At 36.9% G+C, this 12,192-nt stretch overlaps 1 protein-coding gene across 3 annotated transcripts in view; it reads right to left on the bottom strand.

Annotated features, from left to right (window-relative positions):
- LOC122789371 (protein SLX4IP-like) overlaps positions 1-12,192 on the bottom strand; it is a 613,751-nt gene that overhangs the window by 58,554 nt on the left and 543,005 nt on the right. The gene's annotated exons all lie outside the window — the stretch shown is intronic.

Below are 12,192 nucleotides of genomic sequence, written 5' to 3'. Positions count from 1 at the left end.
TCCAGGGAGGTGCGTCTAAGGTCATTTACACCCACATGGACAATGACACAGTCATACTTGTACTTGTTGTGGAGTGACCTGAGTGCGTGTGTTATGTGTCGAATTCTGGCACCTGATAGACAGCTGACTGTTACCTTCTCCTTATTCAACCTAGTGAGTGGGACAACTGTGTGCCTCATTACTGAGTTACTATGATTAGTGTATTGGGCAATGCGTTTAGTCTTGGGGGCTTAGGTTGAGGGGCACACTGTGGAGGTGAGACGTGTGTCCTGCAGTTTGTGCTTTGTTGTGTCGGTCGAGTGCATTTCTGTCTTGGAGGTCTCTGCTGTTTGGGTAAATTTCTATCGAGAGCCTCCATGAAGGTGGGTGTGTGGTTTGTGTTTTTATGCGAGAGCTGTGATAGTGGGTGTTCTGGAGGGCTATGTGTTCCATGTGGTGCGGGTGTTGACCTTCTCCTCTTGACCAGCTAGTCCGGTCTTGGCTGGAGAGTGCATAGCTTCCAATTTGGTGATGTAAGTGCATCTCTCACAAGTCTGAGAGTAGGGAGGTAAAAGGAGAGAGCTGTCTGTGTACATGAGGCAGTTGCTACACTGCCTCAGAATGCCTAAGTGCACCAGGTTAATAGGAGAAAAAACAGGGAATTGCCCTTTAATCATGCCAGGAGGGGTGGTCATAACTACTAAGTACTGGAGCTACTTCCTTGAAGAACGACTAATACTGGTGGCATTTAGGTGTGCTACAATAATTGCTACCAAAACCTGAAGTACAAATCAATTAGGCTATCTGAAGTGCAAGAGCGAAAGAATTAGCAAGATCTAAGGGAAAAACTGAAGAGCAGACTTTCTCCCACCAGTAATAGTTTACCTCAGCTTGGCTCCACTGTATGGAGCTTAAACAAGCACAAACCCGCACAAATGCAGGCTTTTAAACCAGAAACTTGAAAGGGATGGAAAAACTGCCCAAACGTCCAATAAACTACAATTTCTGGGCCAGAAACCACTTCTCTTGTGGTAGATAGGCTACCTAGTGCTTTACCACTCCCACTGATAAGCTAGAAGACTTCCCTCCAATACAGAAAGGCTTAGGGGGCTCAGAAGCATACAAACAGTCCTGGATACAGCAAATCTGTATCTGGATTAGACTAGGTACAGGAAAGGTGGGAAACAAGCGCAAATGCTGGCTTTTAAACCAGAAAATTGAAAGGGATGGAAAAACTGCCCAAACGACCAATAAACTACAATTTCTGGGTCAGAACCCACTCCTCTTGTGGTAGATAGGCTAGTTAGTGCTTACCACTCCCACCGATAAGCAGAAGGCTTCCCTCCAACACGGAAAGGCTTGGGGGTTCAGAAGCTTACAAACAGTCCTGGATACAGCAAACCTGTAGTGGACTAGACTAGTTACAGGAAAGGCAGGAAACAAGCTTAGACCTTTTTTTTTTTTTTTTTTTACAGAAAAGCAGCTATAGCAGCAGTAAAAACAATTCAAATGCAGTGCAAGCTAGCACACGAGTGTGCAGCAACATTAAAGCAAATACAGTTTAAATAAATGCAATTAAATTTAAAAAGATGACTAAAAACAAGTGCAGAAAGCAGTAAATTAGGAAAAAATCAAGATGGAGGGACTTAGAGTATCAGAAAACAATGCCAGCAAATATACAAATAATTCAGTCAAGCAAAAAATAAGACAGTGCAGAACTCTGAACAGTTAAAAAGTTCCAAAAAATATACTTATCAGCTCTATATCTCCAGACTGTTTGAAAAGCACACTCAGTCAGACCAAAGTAGATTCTAGCAATGGTAGATTACTAAAAAAAAAAACACTTTGCTAGAAAGAAGAAAAGGAGAAAGGAGGATCAGAAGATAATTCAAGGTTAAGAGGTTAAGTGGGTTGGCCTTCTCAAATGTTCTTTCTGTATTAGGTAGAATGAGCTAATGACACTAGACTGGGAGGAGTGTCCCAGATCAAATTTACAGTATAGATGGGCAACTGCAAGTATAAGAACAAGACACCAATAGGAAGGGAGGATGGGAAACTATGCTACAGCTACTAGCTACACTATTTTAGGCAGAAAACACTACAGAAATGTTTATCCCAGCAGTGAGCCACTAAATGAAAGTTTTAAACAGATAAAGGAAGAAAGAGACTCTAGAGAATGCTTTTAACTGCAAACAAATCAGTTATATGATACAGTCCTTGGTACAAAATCAGAATAAACAAACAGATGCTTAACAAACGGAGAAAATTTCCAGTTAATACCTTTCACACAGTGAAACTAGATAAAAAAGCTTTCCAAACAGTGTGACAGTAAAAACCTTATTTACCAGGCCCTGTAAGGCAGACAATTTTAGTCCAACCGTGCAGATTAGTTTATAGCAATAAAATACAGTAAAGTATGCAGCAGACAATAAAAACTGCTACAAATGGCTAGAATCATTTCAGGAGCATGAAGTATCCTTCTTTTTTCCAGTGCAACCTATCAAACACCTTTTGAGGCCAGTCAATCTCTCAAAAACTGTACATCAGGAGAACAGCAGCAAATTGGTTTATAGCCTGGACTTTGTTCCTAGATATCAACACTGTTTTCAGTATTTAAGTTTAAATCTTCTAACATATTCCTTACTAAGTTTTATTCTCATTTATTCATGTGTTGTTGCTGATCCTTCATCGGTTCTCAAATATTTATATACTCCCTCTTGCTCGTGTTCTTTTATATCGCATTATTGTCCCAAACTGATGTTTTCTTGGTGCTGAAGCTTTCCTGCTTTAAAGGTTGTTTTTGCACATTTATCAAGACCAAACAATATTCTTATATCATCTGAAAAAGTTCTGATCACTTGCAGTTGTGCTTTCAGTTCTTCACCTGATGAGCTATACAGTTTTAAATCATCCATTAAAAGATGAGAAGTCTTTACACTTTCTTGTTTTCTGGGAGCCAAATTGTAGCCATGACCTAATCAGTTAAGTAGACAGCTTAATAAGGTTAAGACCAAGACAAAACAGCAGCAGTGGCAAGTCACCCTGAAATATCCCCCTTTGGATTTTTACTCCTGGAATAATAATTTGTCATTTATCATGGCTTAACTGCAAAGTGGTTTGCCACTGTTTCATGGTCACTGTAATGCAATCAAAGTAGGGTGCATCTTATACATTTTCAGCGCTCTTTTAACTGTGAATGTGAAATACTGTCAAATGCTTTTTTATAGTTTATCCATGCCATACTTAGATTCTTCGCCTTTTTACAGTTCTCCATTATGACTTTATGAAATTAATAACCACACAGCGTAAACTCCTCGCTGTATAAAATAAGAAAAACTTTGTACCAGAAGTCGCAAACAAACCTTTAATCTACAGTTTAAGCACTTTCATTCCAATACAACAGGAACTTCATCAGAAACAAAGCATCAGTTTTGCTTCCTGGTTTAAAAACATTAAAAGGTGCCAAACGTGCAACAAGTTACAATAAATTAAAGGAACAGTCACCATAAATGATATATGTATGTTAGAAATCCAACTACAAAGTGCAGATTTTTGAAAATACAATCAGAATTAGTAACAACAAAACATCATTAAAAATTATTACAAAGTTACTTAGTTAAATCAGGTTAAATTTTATCTGCATTAACCTTAAGTATAGGTTTGATGGAGCTAATGTCATTGATGCCCGGAGGGATTACATGCATTTTGCAGTAGCTGCTAATACTGTTTTCTCTGCTCACAAAAAAGCTCCTAATGACCTCCCCTGGCAGATTTTATAACTCTCCAACACAGAAAAGGCAATTTTTTTAAAATCATCGCACACTGTTGAATGTCTGTACAATGCATTAGTAGTATGTGCTTTGTTTTGAAGCGGTCACATAGTTCTACCAATATAAAATGCAGGGCAGGAAGAACAAAGAGCAATGTAAATTACCCCCATAGTGCTGTAACTCTCAGTAAGAGAAATCATTTTAGTGAAACCTGGGATACATAAGTGGGTACCCTGCATGATAACATCAGCATCGCTTGCAGGCACTACAACGTCTCATTCTTGCACTGTTATGGGTATTGTCGAGAGTGTCAATATTTTTCTCCAGTATAGTTTTCAAGTCTTTACTGTTCTTGTAAACAAACCTTGGATGCTCTCCCAAAAGTTCAAACATTCCAAATGTCCCCATAACCTTTGCAAGTGTACTGTTGGATGTGTTCATTTGCTTTATCAAACTTCTAACTTTTTTGGGTTTTACTGACTTTCTACAGTGTGTTTCTTTCATTGATCTTAATATGTCTGTCCATCTCTATTAAATCAAGCAACACTTCTCTCAGATCATTTTCTTCTAAACAAAGCACAATTTTTCTTCTCCATTTCCTGCAAGCATTCTATAGAAAGTTCCAGAGCATCTTCCTGTGCCACATTCTATTCAGTTTCATCCTGTGTCATTTGTTGCTCTTTCATACGGGAACTCACTGGCCTATCACTCCACTACACTGATTGTGTCAGAGTCGCCACAGTTTCCTGTTCCTTCCCTTGCTGTGCAACTCCAACTGAACTTCTGTATTAGTTTCCTACGGAAGGCTCCAAAAGTATATTCATATGGCAAGTGATCAGGTATTTCCTGCTCCAGTGGTTTCTCTATCCTGCTGTGATGTTATCAAAATTAGATTTTCTGCACTAAATCCTTCACTTAGCAGGTAATCCATAACCTCAGTTTCTATTTTTTTAACTTCTTCATTACTAATCCTCTTCTACTTTTCCTCTGTTTTCTTATTTTTTGTGTAACGATTTCCATATATGGATGCCTTTGCCTGTACATCTCTTCAAATATCTTCGGTGCTGCTCTTTTTGTATCAATTAGTTTTGCTTTCTCCTTTGCATAAATATTGCACCATATTAAATCTCTTTCACAAGTCCATATTTTTTTCTTCAGATGTCACCTGCTCCTCCTGTTTCTCCTTACTTGGGGGACTTGTTCCATTGTGCTGTGATATAACCTGTTAGACTTTATACTCTTAATGCTTCACTTCACAGGTATTCCATAACTTCAGCTTCTAAGTTTTTAACTTCTTCTTTACTAATCTTCTGTTCTACATTCCCTCTTTGTAACTATTTTTTATACTGTGAAATGTTCCATATCTGGATGCATTTGCCTGTATTTCTCTTCTAATATCTTTGGGGCTGATTTTTTCTGTACTGATTCATTTGGCTTTTTCATTTGCATAAATATTACATCATATCAGCTTTCTTCTTTCACATGGCCATATTTCTTTTTATACTTTTCAAAAATCTCTAGATTTTGTTCTTTATATTTTTGCACTTCTTCAGTCACATCTTTTTCCAAATGGCCCATGGCTTCTTGGTCTATATAATATTATTCATAAATCTGTTGTAGTAATGAACACATTTTCATTTGAAGCTTCTGACAGTTTTTCTTGTGCAAGTATTTTTCTTTCCCCTAATCTTTCTCCTAATCTTTTTGTGTAGCTTCTGTCTGGAAATTCTGGGCTTATTGCATAATAGTAGCAATACGTAATTTCTTTATTATCCTCAATAGTCCAGCCTATCATCTTTACGGCTCTTTTCTGGCCTATCAATGTTTCTGATTTTTGTGGACTACTACTTCCTTCTACAACGGGGGGGGCATCCTCCCCCGGGCCTGGCCTGGTCCCATTGTAGGAATGTTCCATGTCTTGAGGATTCTACATTGTTATTTTTCTTCCATACCTGGCACCTACAAGGATTGGGCACTTTTTTATCCTGGGTCTTAAGCACCCAGCTATCTTTTTTTATTTTTAACCTACAACTGTCCATGATATATGCTATATAAAATACAGTCTATATATCAGTGTTGTTTTGGTGAGATTTTGTGAAAAACAGGGTCCATCTCTTGAAGGTATTCATCCAAGACTTGAGGATGAATTAAATTCCAGAAATATTATTCTACTTTGCTTGCTGATTTATCATCTTTCCATTCAGACCCCTTTAATTTATCATAGTAGCTAAGGGTATGATTCTGGAGATCTTTTTGGTGATAAAATTTTGAGGTCTCTCAAGCATGTTTAGATACTTGGTGAGGTACATGACAAAGGGTGCACAATATTTAACGGTGGCCATAATAAGGGATGAATAAAGTGGGACTATAACTTATGTGGACCTTGAGGAGATACTGCAAAGGGTAGGTTGTGCAAGGTAGGATTTTCTAACCACCACAGACATACAGTATTCAAAGTGACAGAATAATGTTTATAATGTGGAACTGGTAGGAAAGATCAGGGCACAAACCTTGAGACAATACGGAGGCAAAAGACACCATATGTGTCTTAACATATGTACCAAAGTCCTTGATGACTGTGTCAAATTTAAGTGTAAGCACTAGCAATGCTACATCTACTAAAGGAAACTATGCTGTATTTCTTGGTGTTCATAGGTTCATAGATTAGTACTACGCTAACTGCCCTTGCAAGGCATTTTAAGCCTAGCCAATTATCCCCTGTGAGATTCAAACCCTGTTTCTTGTATTTGTAAGGCAAACACCTTAACCATTAGGCCACCCTCCCAACCCCAGTTGTGCAACTCCAACTGAACTTCTGTACTGGTTTCCTACGGAAGGCTCCAAAAGTATATTCATGTTCATGTTGACGGTAAGTCCATGATTAATACACCAAGCATATGTTTGGTCTAACCCTTGCTGGAGAATTTAAACATTGTAATGCAATTTGATAACTGCTCTCAGTTCGCAATCATTATCAAACTTGGCTAACCTAAAGTCTTTAAAAACATAACAGCAAAATAAATCATCATCATCCAGTTTAGAATTCTTTCCAGAAACTCTCCAAGTGCCCCACTTATTATTTGTCTTAAAGTTAATAATTCCAGTCTGAGACAGTGGCTACATCTGTCTCACTTCATACAGATAGTGACTGTATTACTCTATCTCTACCAGTCATTTTTTCTCAGGTGAAAAAGGCCATCTTATTTTCTCTGTCTCTAGAGAAATAGATTCAGTCTACTTTAGTTCTTAGTAACTTTATATATAAAACAGTGGTGTTGTCTTCCCTTTAGAATATGGATGCCTTGTCTCGATACACTACAAAGAGATTTTAATTTAAATGGAGTTATCTTATGCAGCCACTGCAATCTCCATACAGAAGATGTTATGCTGTCAAACATAATAATCTCTTACGCTGACTTTTATGGGATTATAACAAAGGGCAACCATCACTATAACGGAGTCACCTATAAACCATCATTTCAAACGTTTACCTACATATGGCGTTCGTTTGCCTCCCTAGTGTCTCAAGGTTTGTGCCCTGATCTTTTCTACTAGTTTCACATTATAAGCATGGCTTTTGTCACTTAAGAAGCTTCAACTAATTCTGTGTGTTTCAGCTCGAGTCTCATTAGGCTTCAAAAAAGTCTGAAATAGTCCCTCCAGACGAGAATTCAGGGATCCAAAGTAATTCATCCAGTTCAATTCCTTTGTCTTCTTCCTTTCACATGCACACATCAGGTACATTAATCTTTCAACAGCACTGTTGCCCAGGCTTCCCTGCTTTTAATACTAATCTCACTTTCACAATTACTTCAGTGATTCTTCACAGATTGATGGTTAGCTCTGATTTGCTTCAGTCTTCTTTGCATCCGGGCACTTAACATTTTAATTTTGCATCAGGTACTGGCTTTTTTATGACAATAACCTGAGTTTGGATACTTCTTTTTTCTTAGTACTGTTGATACTGGTTCATATTATTTTTTCATAAAAAAGTATAATCCTAACTTCATCAATGTGCACTGCTAGAAATTAAGTTTATGAAATCAGAAATATGCCTAGCTGGTCTACATTTCTGCTCAAGTCTTAGCACTCTCATTCTTTACTTGAAGTGAGAACTTAACCATGTCAAGTTTATCAAGAATAAACGTATTAGCTATCCAAGAATCCTTAATTAACACTAATATACAAACCTACATACATACAAATATTCCAAGCACATGCATTAATGCCTTTCTAGCCTGCTTATATAAGAAAACAGTTGTTTCCATAATACACGTCTAGGCTGTTCTTAAAAATATCTAAAATAGCAATTGCTTTAATATAATTTGGTAGTCTATTCCATGCATAAGCTGCTCTGTCACATAATCACTTAGCACATTTTTCATTCCTATAAAATCTTCTACATAGTTTGTCTGATGATTCTCTACTACTTTCTGATAACCCCAAACATTCCCAGAGGAGGTTGCTTCTAAATACCCTAATATACCTGAATAAGGTCTCCTTTTAAATATCTGTATAAAACACTGCACAAGTTCAGATATTTCAGTCTTTCATAACTTACATTTTCACATCTATGGATGCTCTTGTATATTTCCTTTCTACTCTTTCCAGTATACTCATGCTTGTTTTCTTATAATGTTTCCATACTCAAGTTTGGGTCTGATTTAACAAATAATGGCTTCATCACTTCTGAATTCCTTTACTTCATAAATCTTTTTATACAGCCTATAGTTCTATAACTATCATTACCCAATTAGTTGATATGCTTAGAAAAACTCATAGCTGGATCTACCAATAATCCCACGTCCTTAAACGAATCTACAGTTTCAGTCACTTTGTGCTGTATTAACTATTCAACTTTCAGCTTATGTCTCCCAAATCTCATATGCTTAATTTATGTATTTAATCAGCATATTATTCTCCTGTGCCCAAATGTTCAATTTAGTCAAGTTCTTTTGCAGACATGCCCTATCTGTAACACATGTATTCAGTTTAATTAATTTCGAGTCATCTCATACAGACTGTAGAAAACCTGAGATGAAAAATATACATCTGGAAAGTACAGTCTAAACAGTTATGGGCCAAGGATAGAGCCCTGTGGGACACCCCGACTGTAACCTCTAATTTCACCTGCCCAACTGTTGTATGACACTTGCTATGCCTATTTGTAACTCATACAGCCATCCATCTTATCAAGAGTACACCAATACATCATTGCTGTAATTTACTGATCAGCGTTTTGTGTACAGCATGTCAACTGCTGAAGTTAAATCTATATAAATTTCATCACAACACAGTTTTTCATTCATAGCTATTATATTGCTATAAAACATAATGTTGCAGGTGGTAATAGATCTACTTTCAACATATGCATACTGATATATGGTTTCAAGTCCTAAATTTCCAATTATGGCATTAACTTATCCAATCTTACCTTCTCCATCATTTTTTACAATATAAAAGTAAACTTGAGGGTCTGTATGACTCTGGGCTTGTCATACCCCCCTTTCCTTTAAAGACAGGTTTAACAAGTGCATGTCTCCAATCTTGAGGAATCTCCCCATATTTACACAACCTAGTAAATAACAAATATAATGGTTCTGTAAGTTCTTCCTTCTCAGGTCATTATTACTAAGTCCGTCTCCTCCGTGTGCCTTGTTTGAATCCAGTTTGCAAAGTTCATATGAGTGGTTACCGAGATGTCACTAAGAATTTATTACCCCTTTTGTGGAGCCTACTGATTTGCATAAGATTTTATAATTAAATCTGTTGTGTCTGAAAATGAATTTTAGACTCTACAGTTTATTAATTTGTATGGTTTCCTATTATGCTCAATATCTTTATATAAATGTTCTTCACAATTTTCTTGGATCATCTCACTTTATGTTTAATTTGTCTGTCCAGCTTATTTCAGTTTTCAAAGTTGTAGTTCAACCTCTTATATTTTTATATCTCTTACCTTAATCAATTATCTTGTTCTTGAGAAAATATATCCTGATGTTGTGTGCCTAGATCCAGATATTAAACATAATTTTGATTTTTTTTGCATTCAAACAATTCATCTTACAAAACTTTCCACATTTCTTCTGTAGTTTTTCCACTGAACACATCAATCCAATTAGTTTTACAGAGTGACTGATTTGCTTCCATATAACCAGTTATTAATCTTCTGTACACTGGTTTAGATTTCAGTTTGGAAGAATTATCTAGCAATAAACTAACCTTTATAACCCTAATGAACACAACAATGGTGGTAAAACTTTACATGAGGTTACAGTATTTTTTTTAGGAACACAATGAATGTCTAGTATGTTCCATTTCCCGATCAACTTTTTTACAATCTGTAGCAACTGTTGGTCCTGAACTTACACTGTGAATAATTTCCATATGAATATTGTTGAATCAATATTATTCCAGTCTCTTTCTGGTAAATTTAAGTCCTCAGCCACTATTCTTTCCTCCCGTGTTTCATGCAAGAAATGTATGAATTCTCCTAGGTCATCAACACTTGACTGTTTGTTTACACACTCCAACAACTGTTATATGTCTTCATTGTCATAGTTACATGATCTGTAGTACTGGTGTCATCATTGAGCATGTAATAACCACAGTTCACATAACTATCTGTAATCCCTATCATAACACCTCCACCTGATTTTTTGTTAGAATGGCCGTTACAGTAAAAACATTTATACCCTGACAGAACTGGTTTCCAGTCATTGTTCTTTAACCATGTTTCACAAGCTGTAACATCAATCTTGTGGGAAGATAGCAAATTTGTTAATTAAAAAAAACTTTTATTATTAATACTCCTAGAGTTAACAACCATCTGTCTATGAAATGTTAAATTTTCGACCTGGAAAAATCCTGCATAGTGTTTTCCAAATATTGCAAAATATCTGCTGCCAAAGTTGTCTGCCTTTATCTTGCCAAGTGCACAACATCCTGTCTTTACATGTTTACCTAAAATTAGACCGTGATGCTCTAGACATTACTATCTTTTTAAAATGGGACATTTTTTATCTAGGTTTTTACCCCATTTTTTTCATTCACTGTGACCAGACTCTCCTTTCTATGTCATTTGTGAAAAGTACTTCATAACACCTGTACAACTATGCAGTCTAAGAAGGCTGTAAGTTCCCAACTAACAGTCAGACACTCCTTGCAGCTGAGATCATTTATACTGACAGGAATAAAAACAGATCTGTACTTCCTTATTTTTAAGACGTTCCACCCCATTTCTTCAATTATATTATGAAAATAGTTGTCACTTTACTGTGATACTGATGTATCTGTTGTCACTACAAATACATTAGTATTGGGCTAGCAGCCCTTATAGACCATTTTAAACCTAGTCAATTACCACATGTGAGAATCAAACCCTGCACCTTGTGTCTGTAATTTAAACACCTTAATCATTATGCCAGCCTCTTACCCTACATAGCTCTTGTGCTAAATGTGAGTGATATGTAGGTATGCAGTGCGACGCTGAGTGCATGAACATGAATAATTGGTCTAAGACATCTAGCATGTGGGTCATGCATGCTGCTGAAATGCTACTCCTGCCATGGGGGGAAGCTAATGTTGTTCATTCCATAATCACTATGCTTCACTTTACTTGGGCAGTATGCTGCTTTGGAATGTCAATGCAGTAGTGCAGCGGTTTGCATTGTCCCCTCACAGCAAGAGGTTCTCTGGTTCGATTTTTGGCTGGGCTGCCTTCTGTGCAGAGTCTGCATCTCCTCCCTGCATTTGTGTGGGTTTCCTCCCACGTTACAAAGACATACGTCTGGAGCATTTCTCTCCACTCCTCCACTGAAAATTGGCTTGTTCCAAGTCATACTTTCCCAGTAAACAAATGTTAAATAAATAAATAAAAAACAAATTTAATACATAACACATGCCTGATTAGCTGTGCAGCTCTTGTAGCTCTTCACATAGTAACTTCTTTGAGAATTAGCACTGCACACATGGGCAGTACCTGTCTATGAATCCTGGCATCCCTGTCTGTGATCTTGGTTAATAAAGGAAATGAAATCAACAGCTGCTGGATTAAACAAAACACAAAATCTGATGGTATATGGGATTCCTGAACAAACCATGGGTAACTTAAATACAGTCTGGGTCACACATGTAAAAACAATAAACATTTAGACACTTTTAGTTTTTATTAGACCTATTCTCTTTTTGCCATTTGATCAGGCGCTGAAATGCGGCACTTCACCACTCTTCAGAGAAAATTGCAACAGCACTGAATTTCTCCAGGACCCTACATAACATGTTTTTGTTCTGATTAAGATAAACATTCTGAAAAGATACACTTATAGGAACAATAGCCAATGGATTAACTGCAGCAAGCTTCAGCAACTGAGCATGACATTCTATGTGGGGTAACCGTCTCTTACCAAAAGAGAGATCCCTCTGAGGGTAGCGACTGACAAAA

Source organism: Protopterus annectens, chromosome 1.part2 (assembly GCF_019279795.1).
Source record: "Protopterus annectens isolate FY-2018-M chromosome 1.part2, PAN1.0, whole genome shotgun sequence".
Taxonomy (NCBI): Eukaryota; Metazoa; Chordata; order Ceratodontiformes; family Protopteridae; genus Protopterus; species Protopterus annectens.
Note: the sequence above shows the minus strand (reverse complement) of the source record. Positions and strands in the feature narration are given on the sequence as shown.